Here is a 13,131-nt window from a genome sequence, read left to right on the forward strand (position 1 = left end):
TCATCCGAACAATAATAGATTTAGTTTCAGTCAGAATGTTTCTTCGTCGGCATGCATACATAAATTGTTCACCTGCCACAAATTCCTAAATAATCTAATCTGAATTCCCGATCTCTCTCTCTCTCTCTCTCTGTGTTATCCCAACAGTAGGAGGAGTCAGGGAGAAACTCAAATTAGAGCGAGAGGGAGGTGCGCGTCTTTGTGTGAGGACACCAGAGGACAAGAGGTGCGGAGCAGTGCCTCACACACTCCTATGTGGAACTCCTCATCACCGGGGCAACATCCAATGGCACAACATAGGTATGCTGCCACGGGAACCGTAAGGTCACCATCAGATATGCCCACTGCTAATGAGGAAGCAAACGATCAAGCTTGACAATATCTTCAAACCACCGTTATCTCTGGATTGGCCTCAAGTAAAAACCGTCCTGTTGAAGGGACCCGCGGGCTCACGGAAGATGGCAATTGTCTAGAAGTTTGTTTTTAACTGAGCAGAGGACAGAGCCAATCACGATTTTGTTTCCTCTGTTTGTCTTTCCCTTCAATGAACTAATTGGCTAATTGACGGAGCTTCAGTCTGAGTGGCCTCATCAGCCACTTCCACTCGTCCATGACGTCAGAGACGAGAACGCTGGTCTGGATCTGAGTCGGTCTAAAGTGGACTTCATCTTGGACGGATTGGACAAATTCAACCTTCCCTGGACTTTGAAAGCATATCAGTGGAGTCTGACATCAATAAGGAGATGCCTTTGCCCATCCTCCGAGCGAACCTCATCTGGTGTCAGCTGCTTCTTCCCTCCACCTACGTCTGCTTCTTCCCTCCCCCCTACCAGGCCTGCGGCTGCCAGTTCATACCCATCAACAGTGCTTGACAGAGATACGGGGCTTTGACGACACCCAGAGGAGGGAGTTCTTTAGAAAGAGGTTTGGCGATCAGAGTCTGGTGCACAAAGCTATCTCCCTAGTCATGAAAGCTAATGCCCTAGTCATCACGGAACCTCTGCATCCTGTATCAAACACCGTTGTGCTGTGAGATGTTGGCGGCCATTTTAAGAAATACTGAGGTGGGAGAGTGTGTCGAGATAGACATCTGACACAACTTTACACGTACTTTTTGCTCGTTCATATCGGTTTGAAGAACGATCAAAATGTGAACACTCAGAATCTATCAGAGAGGTTGTTCGTAAGCTTGGAAGCTGGCTTTTCTACAACTGGAAAGAGGAAGCCTCATATTCAGCGAGAGCGATGTGAAGAAATGCGGAATTCATGTTCCAAAAGTTCCATATTCCACAGGTGTGTAGGCCGCTCATAGCAGGTGTTAAGATGTACCTGGAGGAAATGTACCGCTTTTGCGTACACAGGCATCAATACTACCTAACCGCTCTGCACGTGTTTCTCACCTACACAAATAAAGGATAAACCTACTACTCCAAACTACTACCGCCAACAATTGAAAGGGACGTTCAGGAGAGAAACTCTTTTAGACCTCCACAGATGCACCGTGGGCAGGGTTTTATGGAATACGCATGGAACTTATGACCTCTTCCTCTGCTTCCTCATTGGCCTCTCAACAACACCCAACCAGACTCTCTTAGATCTAGCATGTCTAGGGAAAAGTTTAAAGGTCACAGAGATCACGGCGGAATACATTAAGGAGGCGATCAAGCCGAGCATTACCCTCAGACCACCGTGGCACTTTGCCGCGTCTGCGGGAGCTAGTGGACGCCTCGCATGGCAGGGAGTCCGACGCTACCTGACCTCTGAGTCCCGTGGGGGTTCCTGCTGGAGCCCGACCAATGCTGGGAGCTGGAGACATGCTTTGGGCAGGCAGGGAAATGGAGAGGGAAGTGTTTATGGAGATGGAACGTTTGAGTTGGATGCACCAAATGAGCATGTGGGCTTTTGGAGGATGCAGACCGTACTTGGAGACAGACACTGGCAGGTCTACTAGAAAAACACATTGCTGTTTGAAAGCTCTATTAGGGAGACATCACACAGATTGTACTGCCACATCTACCAAATTGCCACTGCAGAGACTGTTGAGGGATTTTGAGTTTAGAGAGATGTATAGGTACATTGGAAGGTAGGTTTGAGTGTTTTATATGTAGAGAGAGAAAAAAGTGATGATTGCAGTCCATGTTTAAGGCTGAATAGTGGGTAGTAGTGTCTACTGAAAAATCTTAAAATCAGTCAATTAATCGATTCTTCAAACAAATGTTATTTGCTTAGAGCAGGCTGTCCAACCCTGTTCCTGGAGTGCTACCATCCTGGAGGTTTTCACTCCAACCCTCATCTAGCGCACCTGATTCTAATAATTAGCTGCTTGAAAAGCTGAATCAGGTTGGTTCCAACTGGGGTTGGAGTGAAAACCTACAAGGGTAGCTCTGTAGGAACAGGGTTGACAGCCCTGGCTTAGACCTTTGTACAAACTGACTTGCCGTTCACATGGCAGAAGTCATAGCGCAGTTGAGGTTGGTCATAGTGCCAATAGACTCCAGGTAGAATTGCCATGTCAGAGCCCCTCTCCATTTGTTAGGTACCTTCTTTACCGCCACCACCCTGAACAGCTCGTAGGGTGCACCAGCACATAGAGGCCTGAGAGTAGCGACAGTGGCGTGAGTTGGAGCAGGGCAGCAGGTGCCTGTGCATGTTCGGATGGTCAGATCAAACCTGGAGCTGTACCGCCGCATGGACGCCAGGACAAAGTGCCCGGTGCGCACCTGATGCGCCCACCTCCCCTCGCAAGTTGTCCCTGCGCCCGCTGTCAGCATACACCAGCAGGCAGTAGGGCACGATCAACAGGAAGTGGAGGGACTTGAACAGGAAGCACAAGCGGTAAACATTTGCATCAGGGCCCAGATATCTGGCTTCCACGTCGAAGATCAAAGGAAAGGTGCGGTTGTATGTGTTTGTGTAGAGGGTCAGCGCTGTGACATGGAGGTCGGTGAGGTTCGCCACAGTCATTCTTGCAGCATTCAGCTTGTGACCAGGTGGTGGAGAAAGAGGGGCTGGCCTGGCGTTCTCTGGTCAGCGGACTTAACCCTCATCTAGCGCACCTGATTCTAATATATATGCGCTTGAAAAGCTGAATCAGGTTGGTTACAACTGGGTTGGAGTGAAAACCTACAGGAGGGTAGCTCTGTAAGAACAGGGTTGGACAGCCCTGGCTTAGACCTTTGTACAAACTGACTTGCCGTTCACATGGCAGAAGCAGTTGAAGTCATAGCGCAGTTGTCATCTTGCAGCATTCAGCTTGTGACCAGGTGGTGGAGAAAGAGGGGCTGGCCTGGCGTTCTCTGGTCAGCAGGTCACCTGCGGTGATGTTCCCCATCATCTCCTCCCTGCACGCCGGTTAGCTGTCGTCCACCGAGCTCGGTTCTATGTTCAACCGCTCCTCGTCACAGCGGCACTGGGACTGCTGAGGACAGCTATACGGCATTACAATCATTCTGGCACTGCTGAGGACAGCTATACAGTGTTAGAAGCATTCTGGCACTGTCTAGGAGAGCTATACAGTGTTAGAAGCAATCAGGCACTGCTGAGGACAGCTATACAATGTTAGAATCCTTCTGCCACTGCTGAGGAGAGCTATACAGTGTTACAATAATTATGGTACTGCCCTCTATAACCCGGGGCCTGACGTGACGGTGGACGAGCAACTGGTCACGTTCAGAGGTACTGTGTGTGTGTGAATGCGTGCGTGAGTGTGTGCCTGTGCGTGCGTGCGTGCGTGCGTGCGTGTCTATAGAGAGGTAGTAGCCGTAGCGGCTGTAGCAGCGGCTGTGGCAGCACTAGCAGCAGTAGCAGCATGTGTAACACAAAAGGCCGTTGGCCCCAATGAGACAGTAACGAGGCTAATCTCTTCTCCCCTTTCCAAAAGGCCGCTGTCCTTTCCGTCAGTACATCCCCAGCAAGCCGGCGAAATACGGCATCAAGTCGTGGGTGGCCTGCGACGCCAAGTCCAGCTACGCTTGGAAGATGCAAGTGTACACCGGCAAGGCGGCCAGCGGAGGCCCCGAGAAGAACCAGGGGATGCGCGTCGTCCTCGATCTGACAACGGGACTGAGCGGTCGCAACGTCACCTGTGACAACTTCTTCACCTCCTACGAACTGGGCCAGCGGCTCCTCGAGAGGAACCTCACCATGGTGGGCACGGTGAGAAAGAACAAGGCCGAGCTCCTGCCCGCGCTGCTCGAGTCCAAGGGCAGACAGGTCCTGTCCTCCAGGTTTGCCTTCACGCCCTCCGCCACTCTAGTGTCCTACCTGGCAAAGAAAAACAAGAACATGCTACTTTGAGCACGCTGCACACAGAAGGCGACATTAGCGATCGCCGCGACAGGAAGCCGGCCGTCATCCTAGACTACAACTGCAACAAGGGCGGCGTGGACAACCTAGACAAGGTGGTTGGCACCTACAGCTGCAGACGGATGACTGCCCACTGGCCACTGGTCGTCTTCCACAACATCCTCGACGTGTCCTCCTACAACACCTTTGTCAAATGGCGAGAGATCAAGCCTGACTGGATGCCTCGCAAGCGGAACAAGCGCAGGGTGTTCCTCGAGCAGCTGGGAAAGGCACTTGTGAAGCCGCTGATCCAAAGAAGACAGCATCTCCCCCGCACCGAAGCGGCGTCAGCACTTGTCAAAGTCCTACAGAGTGCTACGGCGGCTCGCGATCAACAGCGCGAGGAGCCCGCCGCTGGCACGGCCGCTGCCCCGGCCACCGGGGCAAGTAAGAGGAAGAGGTGTCAGCTCTGCCCACCCAAGAAGGACTCCAAGAAACACACGGTGTGCTGCAGGTGTAAGAAATACATCTGCAAAGGCTGTTCACACGCACGCATACTGTCACACTTGCGCACATTGGGCCTTTAGCCAGGACGGGACAGGGTGACCCGGAGGACGCGGGGGCTAGACACAATACGAGGATGACGGGAGGGTTAACTGGTCTCCTCCCCTTCATCTACACTGATTGAAATGGATTTAACCGGTGACATCAATAAGGGATCATAGCTTTCACCTGGATTTACCTAGTCAGGCTAAGTCATTTTTTGTACACTCAGTGTATGTGTGTAATATTATCACATCTGACATGAACTTAATTACTGTTTAAAGATTGTGCATTTAACTTTTAGATACTACATTAGCTATAATATAAAAAATTCACTACTAATTGCCATTCTATTAAATCAATGAAATCAGAATGAAATGTACTGATGTTAATTATTGAAACTGTTAAATACCACAAATCCTCACTACCCAGATGAATATCTGGCTGTCCTTGTCTCCAGAACCTACGAACCAACAAGTTTAGAGACATTATATTAAGTCTTCAGCATTTAGTACAAAAACCAAGTGTCTACAAGATCCATTTGTATTTTACAAACTGTGTTTTAGTTAGATTTGTTTCATCCACTCATTTCCAGGGGCCTTCCTTCAGTGACTCAGTCAGAAAAGTCCAGAACTTCTTATTGTTAGCCAGTTTATTCAGAAACACCTGGGGAAAACATATTTAGTATGTTTAATATCTCTGCCTGTCTGTATCTGTCGCTCTCCCTCTCTTTCACCTTCTCTCTCACCTGTTTGTCTCAACTGTTTATGATCACAAGGTCCGCTCCTCTCTTTATACATTCTGCACTGTTCTGACTCCAAGTTTTCTTCTCTTTAAAGAGGTAATAACGGCTAGACTTGAATCTCCTCCAACAGTTGGTCACAACTGGGTCTTCCAAATGGACAATGACCCCAAGCATACTTCCAAAGTTGTGGCAAAATGGCTTAAGGACAACAAAGTCAAGGTATTGGAGTAGCCATCACAAAGCCCTGACCTCAATCCCATAGAAAATGTGTGGGCAGAACTGAAAAAGTGTGTGCGAGCATGGAGGCCTACAAACCTGACTCAGTTTCTCCAGCTCTGCCAGGAGGAATGGGCAAAAATTCACCCAACTTATTGTATGAAGCTTGTGGAAGGCTACCTGAAACGTTTGACCCACGTTAAACAATTTTAAACAAACGTCTGACCCACTGGGAATGTGATGAAAGAAGTAAAAGCTGAAATAAATAATTCTCTACTATTATTCTGACATTTCACATTCTTAAAATAAAGTGGTGATCCTAACTGACCAAAAACAGGGAATTTTTACTCAGATTAAATGTCAGGAATTGTGAAAAACTGAGTTTAAATGTTTTTGCCTAAGGTGTATGTAAACTTCCGCCTTCTACTGTATATATATATTTTGAATTTTAATTCAGGCTGTAACACAACATCATGTGGAATAGTCAAGGGGTTTTAGTACTTTCTGAAGGCACTGTATGCTCTTCACGAGATGATGATATTACAACCAAACAATTCAAAAAATGTTTACAATCCCTTAAATGTTATGCAGTTGTCAATGGTTTTAGCAGAGCTGTGGTCTCCTTGTCCCCCAGCAGGCTAATCGAACTCTGCACCATATTGTGATGTCTTATTGATAAAAACCTATAGAAAAATGTAGAAATTAAATAGCATACAGTGCAACATCTTACTATGGTATCGACAGATTTAGTTTTCAGACCATAGCAATCTAAACCAAATTATTGGCACCCTTGACAAAGATGTTAAAAAAATACTGTATGAAATAAATAATACAAATACTGAGCTATATTGTACTTTATAGTAATACAATTGCTCAGAGAAAGAGATTTTGTTTATCAAGTCGAAAACATTTTTCAAAAATAAAAATTGTCAAAACCCTTCAATATCTCACCTTGCAAGGATAACAACCCTGATCCATTTTCTAAAATGTTTTGTCTGGAGACTGAGATGGCCATTGAACAATATTGATTGTGATCAGTTTATAATTTCTTTGTGGATTTTGATGTGTGCTTGAGGTTATTGTCTTGTTGGAAGATCCACTTGTGGCCAAGTGTTRGCCTTATTGCAGAGGCAACCAGGTTTTTGACAAACATGTATTCGTTCTGGGTAAAGTCCATNGCGTCAGCACTTGTCAAAGTCCTACAGAGTGCTACGGCGGCTCGTGATCAACAGCGCGAGGAGCCCGCCGCTGGCACGGCCGCTGCCCTGGCCACCGGGGCAAGTAAGAGGAAGAGGTGTCAGCTCTGCCCACCCAAGAAGGACTCCAAGAAACACACTGTGTGCTGCAGGTGTAAGAAATACATCTGCAAAGGCTGTTCACACGCACGCATACTGTCACACTTGCGCACATTGGGCCTTTAGCCAGGACGGGACAGGGTGACCCGGAGGACGCGGGGGCTAGACACAATACGAGGARGACGGGAGGGTTAACRGGTCTCCTCCCCTTCATCTACACTGATTGAAATGGATTTAACAGGTGACATCAATAAGGGATCATAGCTTTCACCTGGATTTACCTAGTCAGGCTAAGTCATTTTTTGTACACTCAGTGTATGTGTGTAATATTATCACATCTGACATGAACTTAATTACTGTTTAAAGATTGTGCATTTAACTTTTAGATACTACATTAGCTATAATATAAAAAATGCACTACTAATTGCCATTCTATTAAATCAATGAAATCAGAATTAAATGTACTGATGTTAATTATTGAAACTGTTAAATACCACAAATCCTCACTACCCAGATGAATATCTGGCTGTCCTTGTCTCCAGAACCTACGAACCAACAAGTTTAGAGACATTATATTAAGTCTTCAGCATTTAGTACAAAAACCAAGTGTAGACTTGAATCTCCTCCAACAGTTGGTCACAAATGGGTCTTCCAAATGGACAATGACCCCAAGCATACTTCCAAAGTTGTGGCAAAATGGCTTAAGGACAACAAGGTCAAGGTATTGGAGTAGCCATCACAAAGCCCTGACCTCAATCCCATAGAAAATTTGTGGGCAGAACTGAAAAAGTGTGTGCGAGCATGGAGGCCTACAAACCTGACTCAGTTTCTCCAGCTCTGTCAGGAGGAATGGGCCAAAGTTCACCCAACTTATTGTATGAAGCTTGTGGAAGGCTACCTGAAACGTTTGACCCACGTTAAACAATTTTAAACAAACGTCTGACCCACTGGGAATGTGATGAAAGAAGTAAAAGCTGAAATAAATAATTCTCTACTATTATTCTGACATTTCACATTCTTAAAATAAAGTGGAGATCCTAACTGACCTAAAACAGGGAATTTTTACTCAGATTAAATGTCAGGAATTGTGAAAAACTGAGTTTAAATGTTTTTGCCTAAGGTGTATGTAAACTTCCGCCTTCAACTGTATATATATATTTTGAATTTTAATTCAGGCTGTAACACAACATAATGTGGAATAGTCAAGGGGTTTTAGTACTTTCTGAAGGCACTGTATGCTCTTCACGAGATGATGATATTACAACCAAACAATTCAATAAATGTTTACAATCCCTTAAATGTTATGCAGTTGTCAATGGTTTTAGCAGAGCTGTGGTCTCCTTGCCCCCCAGCAGGCTAATCGAACTCTCTGCACCGTATTGTGACGTCTTATTGATAACAACCTATAGAAAAATGTAGAAATTAAATAGCATACAGTGCAACATCTTACTATGGTATCGACAGATTTAGTTTTTTCAGACCATAGCAATCTAAACAGAATTATTGGCACCCTTGACAAAGATGGTAAAAAAATACTGTATAAAATAAATAATACAAATACTGAGCTTTATTGTACTTTATAGGAATACAATTGCTCAGAGAAAGAGATTTTGTTTATCAAGTCGAAAACATTTTTCAAAAATAAAAATTGTCAAAACCCTTCAATATCTCACCTTGCAAGGATAACAACCCTGATCCATTTTCTAAAATGTTTTGTCTGGAGACTGAGATGGCCATTGAACAATATTGATTGTGATCAGTTTATAATTTCTTTGTGGATTTTGATGTGTGCTTGAGGTTATTGTCTTGNCAAACATGTATTCGTTCTGGGTAAAGTCCATGATGCCGTTGACCTTAGCAATGGCCACAGGACCAGGGGAAGCAATTCATATCCCCATTACAAGGGCCGTAAGCAGGGTTTGAGTTTTAGTGAGGACAGGAATAAGGGAAATGTCCCCCCCTGCCCCCGCAGGATTTCTTTTGGAAAGTTAAAGCTCATTTACTGCATTTCTATACAATAAAATAAACTTTAAAATGCTATTTGGAGAACAGCAAAAACAAGCAAAAGTGATCCTAGCCATTATCACCTTGGCTGCTGTAAGTTCATTCACCTCAGTTGATCAACAGACCATAGGTGTAGGCAAGGGTGGGCCTTGGTGGGCCAGGTCCACCCAATCAGATTGAGTGAAAAAAATAAAAACAATTGTCAGTGTTCCAAACGGGACATTATTTATCTTTTTACCTAAACACAATACTTAGGCAGGAGCTCACGGGAACTGAGTACCGGCACCTCACATTTTCCTCTACTTGATTTCCTGCACCTCTTCTCTGTCTGCATTAACAAGGACAACACACAGGTCTTTCCATCATTGTATGATTTTTGTGTTCAAATTAACTCAAGCTTACGGATCATGTCAAATGTGATATAGCGAAGCATCTGAGTGAGTTGGGTGAGCAATTACGCAGCTACTTTCCCGAAACGGATGACACAATCAACTGGATTCGTTATCCCTTTCCTACCCTGCCTCCAGTCCACTTACCGATATCTGAACAATAGCCTCATCGAAATTGCCACAAGCGGTTCTGTGAACATTTAATTTAATCAGAAGCCACTGCCAGATTCTGTATTGGGCTGCGCTCAGAGTATTCTACCTTGGCAAATCTCGCTGTTAAGACACTGATGCCCTTTGCAACCACATACCTATGTGAGAGTGGATTCTTGGCCCTCACTAGCATGAAAACTAAATACAGGCACAGACTGTGTGTGGAAAATGATTTAAGACTGAGACTCTCTCCAATACAACCCTGTAACGGCTGTCTATCTCTTCCTCTTCATCTGATGAGGAGAGGCGAGAAGGATCGGAGGACCAATACGCAGAGTGGTAAGTGTCCATGTTTTAATAATATAAACTGAACACTACACAAATAACAAAATAACAAATGTGAACGAACCGAAACAGTACCGTGTGGCGACAAACACTGACACGGAAGACAAACACCCACAAACCAACAGTGAAAACAGGCAACCTAAATATGGCTCCCAATCAGAGACAATGCAAAACACCTGCCTCTGATTGAGAACCATATCAGGCTAAATGAACAAACCTAAACATAGAAACAAATAACATAGACTGCCCACCCCAACTCACACCCTGACCATACTAAATAAAGACAAAACAAGGGAAAATAAAGGTCAGAACGTGACAAACCCAACATTGCAGAATTATGTGCATCATTTCAAGCACACCCTTCTCAGTTATTCACAATTTTCGATGAACAAATACAGTTTTATATGTAAGATGGCTAAACAAAGAGCAAAATTATTGATTATTATTGTATGTTCCCTGGTCCTATAAGAGCTCTTTGTCACTTCCCACGAGGCGGGTTGTGACAAACTCACACTCATTCTTATGTTTAATAAATGTATCGTGTAGCGTGTGTGTGGCAGACTTACAATGATGTCAAAAAACAACATTTGTGAGTGCGCTGACCCTGGTGCTAGAGGGGGTACGCAGCTGGAGGTTGAATGTTTGAAGGGTTACGGGGCTATAATAAGAAAAGTTTGGTAACCACTGCAGTAGGGTATTGTGTATGCTATGCTTTAATGATAATTAAAATATGATTTGAGTGCCAGAATTTTGGTCCACCTACATTTTATTAAATGTTATACCTCTGAAAAGGGAGAAATATGATAAATGATTCACACTGACACGTAGCATCACATTGTTAGAACTGTAATGTTTGCATTTTGATAGCGTTTTAATGTAAACCTATAGGGAAGATAGACCATGTGGAGATGTACAGATTGAAATATATCTTCATTTTTTAAGTTCCTAACTTGTACAGATTTTCTCAGGCCCCACATAGAGCCCCGACCTCAAGTTTGGGAACCAATGTGCTAACTTCTCTCTGCTGACCTCTCTCCCTCTGTGTCCTCTGCTTCCTCCTGCATGCATTGCAGCCTGCCTCAGCCTCACCACTGAGCGCTGCATCAATGTTTGTCTCAGTATTCTACTCTCTGTAAAGCAAAGTTATTAGAACTTGGTAGGGTATTTTTTTGCTCCTGCTGAGGTAGGCTCAGTTTAATGTTAGCTTCTTACTTAATCCTGCTGGCTGGCTAAGTAATAATAGCCAGAGCCCTTCAACATTACTGCAATACAAGTANCTCTGTGTCCTCTGCTTCCTCCTGCATGCATTGCAGCCTGCCTCAGCCTCACCACTGAGCGCTGCATCAATGTTTGTCTCAGTATTCTACTCTCTGTAAAGCAAAGTTATTAGAACTTGGTAGGGTATTTTTTTGCTCCTGCTGAGGTAGGCTCAGTTTAATGTTAGCTTCTTACTTAATCCTGCTGGCTGGCTAAGTAATAATAGCCAGAGCCCTTCAACATTACTGCAATACAAGTATCTGGAAGCAGCTAGCCACCTGACTGACTGACATATCTATATGCGACTATTTACCAGCTGTGCACTCCAGAGGAGGTTTTGGGAGGAGCTATAGGAGGACAGGCTCATTGTAAAGGCTGGGATGGAATTAGTGGAACGGAGTCAAACACGTTGTTTCCATGTGCTTGGTGTGTTTGGTACCATTCCATTTCATGAGCCCCTCCTTCCACCAGCCTCCTCTGGTGCATTCATTCTCAGAGAGTTGGTTTTTGATTATTTCGGGGATGTCTATAGACACGGCAGGAGTTGCAGGACAGTTTTAAAATTGCCTTTGTCCTATTAAGAACACTGCAAAGATTCCTGGGTACACCTAAAGATATAAAGGGGGCAGCATTTTCACTTTTGGATGAATTGGTGCCCAAATTGAACAGCCTCCTACTCTATCCCAGATGATAATATATGAATATTAGTATTACTATTGGATAGAAAACACTCTGAAGTTTCTAAAACTGTTTGAATTATGTCTGTGAGTATGACAGAACTCATATGGCAGGCAAACTTCCAAACAGGAAGTGAAAATTCTGAAAAGGGTCGATGTGAAAGTCATCGCCTATTCAAATCCCTGTAATTTATGGATTTGTTTGCACTTCATATGCCTTCCACTAGATGTCAACAGTCAGAACGTGGAATGAAGTCTCTAGTGTGATGTGGGGCCGGATGGGAGCTATTTGAGTCACTGGTCTGGCAGATTGCCACTTCCTGGTCACGCACAATAGCCATGGGATGGCCATGTGTGCCATTAGTTATACAGGCATGAAGAAATGCTCCGGTTGGGACGTTTTGGATATATATGATAACAACATCCTGAAGATTGATTCTCTACTAAGTTTGACCAGTTTATTCGACTTTTAATATAACTTTTTGAAGTTTTCGTCCAACGTTTGCCTTCATTTGCGCCAGTGTTTGGACACGTGTACTACACATCCTAGCTAAAGTTGCTAATTTGACATAAGTAATGGACATTATCGAACAAAAAAAACAATTTATTGTGGAAATAGGATTCCTGGCATTGCATTCTGATGACAACAATCAAAGGTAAGGGAATATTTATGATGTAATTTCGTATTTCTGTTGACTCCAACATGGCGGAGAAATGTTATTTATATTTGAGCGCCGTCTCAGATTATTGCATGGTGTGCTTTTTACTAAACAAAAAATGTAAATCTGACACAGAGGTTCCATTAAGAATCAGTGTATCTTTAATTATATGTAAAACATGTATCTTTCATCAAAGTTTATGATGAGTAATTTTGTTATATGACGTGGCTCTCTGTAATTACTCCGGATATTTTGGAGGCATTTCTGAACATGGCGCCAATGTAAACCGAGATTTGTGGATATAAATATGCACATTATCGAACAAAACATAAATGTATTGTGTACCATGATGTCATATGAGTGTCATCTGATGATGTTCAAAAGTTAGTGATTCATTTTATCTCTATTTCTGGTTTTTGTGAAAGCTATCTTTGGCTGGGAAAAATGGCTGTGTGTTTTTTGGATTTGGTGGTGATCTAACATAAAAATATGTTGTTTTCGCTGTAAAACATTATATATTTTTTTTAATCGGACACGATGGGTAGATTAACAAGATGTTTATCTTTC

The 13,131-nt window shown here is 43.9% G+C and overlaps 1 pseudogene; it reads left to right on the plus strand.

Moving 5' to 3' along the window:
• Positions 1 to 5,636, plus strand: part of LOC112070029 (piggyBac transposable element-derived protein 4-like) — a 17,544-nt pseudogene extending 11,908 nt beyond the window's left edge.
• The last annotated feature ends 7,495 nt before the right edge of the window (positions 5,637 to 13,131 follow it).

This window comes from Salvelinus sp. IW2-2015, unplaced genomic scaffold, assembly GCF_002910315.2.
Source record: "Salvelinus sp. IW2-2015 unplaced genomic scaffold, ASM291031v2 Un_scaffold1204, whole genome shotgun sequence".
Taxonomy (NCBI): Eukaryota; Metazoa; Chordata; class Actinopteri; order Salmoniformes; family Salmonidae; genus Salvelinus; species Salvelinus sp. IW2-2015.